The sequence below is a fragment of the Myxine glutinosa genome, chromosome 2 (genome assembly GCF_964187855.1).
Source record: "Myxine glutinosa chromosome 2, kmMyxGlut1.1, whole genome shotgun sequence".
Taxonomy (NCBI): Eukaryota; Metazoa; Chordata; class Myxini; order Myxiniformes; family Myxinidae; genus Myxine; species Myxine glutinosa.
In genome coordinates, this window is record NC_136262.1 from 74,429,011 (window position 1) to 74,437,202 (window position 8,192).

The 8,192-nt window shown below is 41.2% G+C and overlaps 1 long non-coding RNA gene across 1 annotated transcript; it reads right to left on the minus strand.

Annotated features, from left to right (window-relative positions):
- Positions 1 to 3,580: 3,580 nt before the first annotated feature.
- LOC137421685 (uncharacterized) lies at positions 3,581 to 7,112 on the minus strand. The gene is made up of 2 exons (XR_010983386.2): positions 6,937 to 7,112; positions 3,581 to 3,631 (listed from the first exon to the last, which is right to left on the minus strand). It is a non-coding gene; the product is annotated as an uncharacterized LOC137421685 (long non-coding RNA).
- Positions 7,113 to 8,192: the final 1,080 nt, after the last annotated feature.

Genomic DNA, 8,192 nt, shown 5'->3' on the forward strand with positions numbered 1-8,192 from the left:
TGTAGTGTATAAAATCCTGTCTCCTTCAGCTGATCCTCACAGATTAGTCTAGCTCGGCCCAGAATCAATATCGTTGCTCTCCACTGAACCCTCTCTATGGCAGCTATGTCCCTCCTGACATGTTTACCTGTACACAATATATATAAGGCCTCTCTATATTACCGTTCAGTGTTACACTACCTCTTTTGATTTGTAATCTTTCTCCCTGTAGTCCGTGGGCTGAGTAGGGTTTACATGCACTCCCCCCCCCCCCCACAACTTAACTTCCCGGGTATGTCCATGTACCCCCCACCCTAGGGGTTAGGAAAAACCATGTTAACAGAAAAAAAAACTCATTCCCTCATAGTTTGACCTCTGGTGACCTCATTAGTGACCTCATTTGCATATAACACATATCATTGTAAAGAGTGTCCCAGGACAAACATTTTGAGGGGTCATATGCAACCATAGGATGACGAGGTAAAAAGTTATGGCCATTTGAATTTCGCCTACCCCTAATTTTCGGAAATCACTGACAGGTGGGGTAACATCAAAATATGCGTGGGAGGTACCTTGGGAATGAGTTTTTTTTCTGTTAACGTGGTTTTTCCTAACCCCTAGGGTGGGGGGTGTTATAAAGGGTGGTACATGGGTGGTACATGGGTGGTACCCCACCCTAGGGTGGTACATGGACATACCCAGGAAGTTACGTTGTGGGGGGGGGGGGGGGGTGCATGTAAACCCTACTCAGCCCACGGACTACTGTGAATACAACTTAAGTTTGCTTGAGGAGATGGTGAAAATGGATTTTTGAAGATAATTGTGGTATATTTCTCCCCAGTATAAGGTATCAACATTTGGCCATTTGGGACTATCTGCAGGCTCTTGAATTTGCTCCTCGTGTTCCAGGTGCAGTGTGACAAGCATCATTCCTGGGTGTTTTTTATTGTTAAAGCTTTCAATGTTGAGGGTGTTATTAGGTGTTATAAAGGTATTATTTCAATGTTTTTTTTTAATTGTTGAAGGTGTTATATTGCAAATATTCCAACATTGTCTTGAAGTCTCATATATAGCAATACCTAATAGTCCATCTTTCTCCCCACTTTCTATCTTTGCTTATATTGCTTTCCAATTTGCTGGGTTCCCAAATTTGAATGTCACCCACCACAACGAGTGTGCTGACAATGTTGCTGCTGAAAGTTGATTTTGTCCAGTTTTATTTACCGCTTCATTTGTTACTTTATTTCATTACTCAATTTTCTTTTGCATGGCCAGTGGGACAAAACATTTTACGAGAAATTCAATTTCCCCTGTCATTCATGAGTCTCGACTCATGGAGGAGCTCAATGACAAAGGGCAGCAGGCCACCAAGGGATAATGAGAGTTGGGTGGTTATGAACAATGAGGAAAGTAAGAATAACTCAAAAACAAGTAACAATGGCCCATAGAGTAACACAATGGGAAATAATAAGTATATGTAGAATAGATTATGGATGTGCATTGTGAGTGCTTGAGGTAGTCGTGGGGAGAGCATTTTAAAGAATGACGCTTCAAATTCTCTCCCCATCACTCAACAGTGTTTCAAATATTCAACAGTGTGCAACACCTGTTTCCACCCCACCCGACCCCATTTTTTGTTTCTCTATCAATCTTATCTACCCCATGCATTCTTCCTACCCCTCAACGTTCCCCGCATCCCTTGTTTGTTTGTCTTTATTTATTTTCTCCCTCGGCCCTGCTGTTGGCATTGCTCCCTTCTCTTTCTGTTGTTCCTTTTGTATTGTTGTGACCTGATTCGTTCCGTGTTCTAGCTCTTCCACGAGCCTCGACTCTGTGTACAAAAAAGGTGAAGAGGATGAGACAATGGACACAGGGAGACAATTCCACAGAGTAAGGGGATAAATGAATGCAGGTGGGGCCTAGGCTGGAACTTAGGAGGGTGAACAGAGGTGTTATTGCCGTACCTTACGTATTCGTCGTCCTATTCCACACATCTATTTATGAAAGGAGAGGTCTCAGTAATTCCAGAATAATAATATATAGAATTAAAACTGCGGGCAGTGATGATCCAGGGACCATACTGCTCCATCCTGATTGGACGGGTGCTCGCCAGAGTCGTTGACAACGACAGCCCAGATCCGATTGTTCAAAGTTTCAACTCAATCGATCGAAAAATGAAGGCGGGGATCCATTTTTAAGGTTTTCATAAAATCCAATATGGCCGCCAGGTCACATGACCTATGACGTCATAATTAGGATATGCATCCAATCACATGGCGTACTATAAGTGTTCAAAGTTTCAACTCAATCGATCAAAAAATAAAGGCAGAGATGCATTTTTAAGGTTTTCAAGAAATCCAACATGGCCGCCGTGTCACGTGACCTATGACGTCATAATTAGGATATGCATCCAATCAAGTGACATACTATAATTGGTCAAAGTATCAAGTTCATCTAACCAACGGTTTGGCCTGTAGGTCGATACAAAGTTCATGGCATCACAATATTAATTAAATAAAAGAAATGTAGAGTCAGCACTTTTTTAATTGGCGCGCCATAGACTAATTAAGCAAAAAATGGAAAATCGGAGAAAACAGCGTTCTTCGCCTTGGGGTGTAGTATATGTGTGCCAAGTTTCAACTCAATAGGTCAAAAAATGAAGGAGATAGGTTTTTAAGATTTTCACTAATGGCCGCCACATAACGTGACCTATGACGTCATACTTATGATATGCATCAAGTCATAAGGTCAAAGTTTGGTCAAAGTTTCAAATTCCTACGATCAAAGGTGTGACCTGTAGGTCGCCAACAAATTTTCATGGAATCAGAATAATCTATCTATAATTCCAGTAATCTCTGTGTGTGTGTGTGTGTGTGTGTGTATGTGTATGTGTATGTGTGTATGTCTGTGTGTTTGTCTGTGACCGCTGTTTCTCGACAACCACGGGTCCGATATACTTGAAACTTGCCAGGTATATTGCTGGGGACCCGAGGATGTGCCTTTTCAAGGTTTCATATTAATCGGACAAGTAGTTACCGAGCTATGGCGATTTAGCCGTTCGCCGTTCGCTTTGGCGTTGCGAATGGACCAAACCATTTCATGTAAATAGAGGGGGGGGTTCTGTGGTCGTTACTGGCTTTGCGAATGGACCAAACCATTTCATGTAAATAGAGGGGGGGGGGGGGGGGTTCTGTGGTCGTTGCGAATGGACCAAACCATTTCATGTAAATAGAGGGGGGGGGGATTGTCACCGTACTCGCAAGCCGTTCGCTTTGGCTTTGCGAATGGACCAAACCATTTCATGTAAATAGAGGGGGGGGGGGGGATATAATTTTAGATATATATATAGTACGGGCATGCCCTAGTAATAATAATCTGAGCAATTTCAAAAGGGTACCTCTGGTCCCCTAATAATAATAACCTAATAATAACCCAGAATAATAATAACCCTAACCCTTCCCATAATAATCGATTCACTTGGTTGGAAAGCTAATTAATTAATTTACTCGGAGACAAACATTAATGTCTATTTAATCAGAAAGATGCCCGTTTTAAAAGTCCCACTTTCTGGGATTGAGGAAGAAGACACGGGAATGGGAGCTTCATGTTGCGGTCAAATGGTACCATTTATTATCCCACCACAACAGGATCCCTTTGGAAGGGCATGGGGGGAAACCACAAAATTATACATAATAATATTTCTCAAAGAATATAAAAATATATTAAAAGTACATGAAAGGACCCCACGACAAGAGCCACGGCCACACCAACAATTACATGTTATAAAATCCTTTTTTGTGCGTTTCACTTCATTTTACGTCCTCGTTGACACAGATAGACAAGCAATGTGTTTGTCTTGTACAACATGCTGTCTTTTGATTTATCCCATCAGCGAAGCGACAGGTAAGGCATGCTCAGTAATTTTTTTTAACGGGATTTATTGTTGAATATTAAAATCGTATCATAACGAATGAGTTCAAGGTTTGGTTGCGAAGGTCTAAGGTCCCGGATGTATTGCCTTTAACTCGAAAAAATAGATAAAACAGATACCTGCCAAGCTTTGGTCAGTGACCCAGAGGCAGCTAGTTCTCTAAATATTGCAATAGATAAGATTATTTATTGCGATTTTTCGTGATTTTGAACCGTTTCATGCATCTCGATGTCGCACCAAGTGCTTCCAGGTGATGTATGAACCAACCGAGGTTGCAATGCATTTCACACTCATTTGCCGGTAGCTGTGTGGCCTGATTAATGTGTTTGTCTTAGACACGTTTTATTTGATTGCACAATTCTGCAGGTAACTCTCTTCAGTAGAATTGCTCACATCTCAGGAGCAGTATTTTTTGACGATTACTCCACCCCCCCCCCCCCCACACCCCCCCCGTCCCGCTCACCCATGTCTCATGTCTGCCAAGTAACTTGACATTCCAGCGGTCCTTTGATTTCTCCCTTTAATCACACTTTTCATACATATTACCCATCCCCGAGTGAACTATTTTAAGAGTTACCTATGAAATCTCGATTCACTTCCAACTTCTGATCGAGATGCTCATTAATAACATCATCCTGGTATTGCTTCAGTTGTCAAACTTTTGTTTAAATCTTTGCACTCGTTCACGGTGCAATTAACTCATGCTTATTGCAGTCTACCTCGTTACAATTTCATTCTCTTTCAGCGTGTACTTCTACATGTGCAGTTTTCTTTTGATAAAATTGCAGTTATTTCTTTACTCTGACAATGTTTTTATATTTTACAGTGAGTTCATGTTGAAGATTGTACATGTATTAGAAATAAGGATGTTGAGAGATATCGGTGTACTTTTACAGTAATTTAAACTTGGGATTGCAGGATCATGAGAGATGTATGCCAGGTTGGTTGTTGTTTAATTACCCTAGCCAGAGGAGAGGGTATTGCATTTGAGTCCGTTTGGTCGGTTCCGTTTGTGGTTCTGTCTGTTTGTCTGTCTGTCTGTCTGTTTGTCACCGGCCTACAGGTCACAATTCTAAACCGATCATCACGAAACTTCACCAAGTTGTATAAGTCGTCCCAATTGAGAAGCCTATTGATTTTGAGGTCAAAGGTCATCTGGAGGTCAAATTTCTAAAATCGCCATTTTAAATCCGATTGACTTGAAAATTGAATAGCATTTGCATATCGAGTCACTAAATTGGGAAATGAACTATTTTTGAGGTCAAAATGTCAAAGGTCAACTCAAGGTCAAATTTTCAAAATCATCAATTTTCATCTGAAAAGCCGTCAATTTTCAACCGATTGACTTGAAAATGGAACAGCATTTGCATATCGTCACTAAATTGGGAAACATACTATTTCTGAGGTCAAAAGGTCAAAGGTCAACTCAAGGTCAAACTTCTAAAATCATCATTTTTCATCTGAAAAATCATCACTTTTCATCCTGTTGACCCGAGCTTTGATCGATATGGTAAATTTAAATCTTCATGAAATGCACAATTTGCTGTATCAATGGAAAACTTTTGGGGGGGGGGGGGGAGGCGGATTTTGCAAGTATCGTGCTATGCATGACGTCTTCTTGTTTGTTTGTCTGTTTGTTTGTTTGTCTGCACAGAATAAGATTGTACATGTATTAGACAAAATCAAATAATATGATTTTCTCTGCAACCGTTGGACCGATTGAAAGGTAATTAACCCGCTTGGAGTTTGCAAAAAAGCACCTAAAGGACTCTCACACTGCGAGAAACAAGATTCTGTGGGCTTTCATGTGTTTTTCACTGAGGAGAGGCTTCCGTCTGGCCACTCTGCCATAAAGCCCAGATCGGTGGAATGTTGCAGTGATGGTTGTCCTTCTGGAAGTTTCTCCCATCTCCACACAGGATCTCTGGAGCTCAGCCAGTGACCATCGGGTTCTTGGTCACCTCTCTTACCAAGGCCCTTCTCCCCCGATTGCTCAGTTTGGCCGGGCGGCCAGCTCTAGGAAGAGTCCTGGTTGTTCCAAACTTCTTCCATTTAAGAATTATGGAGGCCACTGTGCTCTTGGGAACCTTCAATGCAGCAGAAAGGCTTCCCCAAATCTGTGCCTCAACACAATCCTGTCTCAGAGCTCTGCAAGCAGTTCCTACGACCTCATGGCTTGGTTTTTGCTCTGATATGCATTGTCAGCTGTGAGACCCTATATAGACAGGTGTGAGCCTTTCCAAATCATGTCCAATCAATTTAATTTAACACAGGTGGACTCCAATCAAGGTGTGGAAACATCTCAAAGATGATCAAGAGAAGTGGGAGGCACCTGAGCTAAATTTCAAGTGTCATAGCAGAGGGTATGAATACTTATGTCAATGTGATATTTCAGTTTTTTCTTTTTCATAAATTTGCAAAACTTTCTAAAATCCTGTTTTCTCTTTGTCATTATGGGGTATTGAGTGTAGATTGATGAGGGGAAAAATTAATTTAAACGATTTCAGCATAAGGCAGCAACATAACAAAATGTGAAAAAAGTGAAGGGGTTTGAATACTTTCTGAATGCATTGTAGGTGTGAGGCAGGAGCACCAGCTCAGATGGGAGAACAGTATTCCATTGCGCTGCGGGTGAAAACCCCCACACTTTCTTTAATTGAACCTATGATGTATAAATAATTGTATCTTGACTCATCCTGTTCTGGTTTGGTCAGATTTAGCGCTCCTGTGGGTTAATTACCTCCACCACCAAAGGTGGATGGAGGTCGTATTTTCACCCCTGTCTGTTTGTCTGTCTGTTGCATAGAGCAACAATGAAAAGATATACAAGGTAAGCCCTTTGCTGTTTCAAACTCTACACGAGTTTGTCGACAACTGCAGAACATTCATATGTTGTACATACAAGAGAATCCCAAATGCTACACACCTAACACAAACGATTATACACATGGACACACACAGGTAGGATAACGGAGAAGGGAAATAAAATAAGACAGATGCTTCACTGAACTGGGGAAACGTCTCACCTTCCCAGGGACACGCAGCATTGCGTGGATTTCAGTGATCCTGATGTTCTCGCTAAGAGGCCTGTTGCGCATGAAATAAACAGGTTTGTCTCACTCGCTGCAAGATCTGGTCTTGATCTCCCATTAGAGCACCCTTTTCTGAACTCTCATGACTCAATTCCTGCAACGCAAGCGAAGAACCCTCTCTCTCCTTCTGCCACAGTTGATATCTCTCTCTCTTTAAATCTCTGGCTATAGATCTTCCTCTGGATGTTCCGTGCAACCATTGCTGTACTACCCATTCCAAGAACTCTGAATCTGATTGGCCCTGCCACCTGTGAACAAACTAGCACGCAATCAGGCTGATTCTGTGAATATGCTGTGAATGTAAAGACAAACATTCCAAAAGGTCATTATCTTCCCAGACAAACGGGTGTAGTTCAAAACGCATTAGACAAACATTCCAAAAGTCAGCCAATGCATGCACGACAGGCCATGTGATATCCCATATACAGCATCATGTATAACGAATCCATTCGAAAAACAACTCCTGCACCTGCGTGAACATGTGGAAGGAAAGTAATTAATGAAAATATAGCACGTTTAATTGTGAAACAACATAGGGATTAAGGGAATGATGTGGTACCATCTAAATTTGAAACACTCGATCTCTGTCAATGCTAATTGTGGTAATTGGACATACAGCTGATCTCACACACACACACATACACACAGTAGCTAACTAATCAAATTGAATTATCCTTTCCCTTTAGACTATTTCTCAAAATAAGGATAAGGTACAAATATTAATAAAATATTTAGGACAAGGGAATAAATAAACCAGACACTGTACTCAAAGCAATGTGATAAAGCATTAATATTCATTTCAAGACGAAAAGAAAGGGTATTGATGTCATTAATACGTTCACGGAAGATTCAGGCGAAGTTTCCAGAAGGCATACTGTTGGAATGACTTTCTGCGTTTCTCCTATTGTTCCACAAACTCTGAAGCTTCCCAAGCCGGATCTAATTGTTTAATTGGATAATTTGTTTATTCTCTGCAATAATGTGCTCATTATATGACAAGCTCTGCCATGAATATACAATAGACATTACAAAACAATTACTTGCATTTCGACCATGTTTTATAAAGGGACATTCTGCACATCTAGCCTCTGCTTTATGTCCAGCCCTTTCCCCTTCATTTTCATGCCAAATACATTGAAATCAAATGGTGATGGTAATTTTCAAAGGTTGGTGGAGGGGTGGATGCGGGG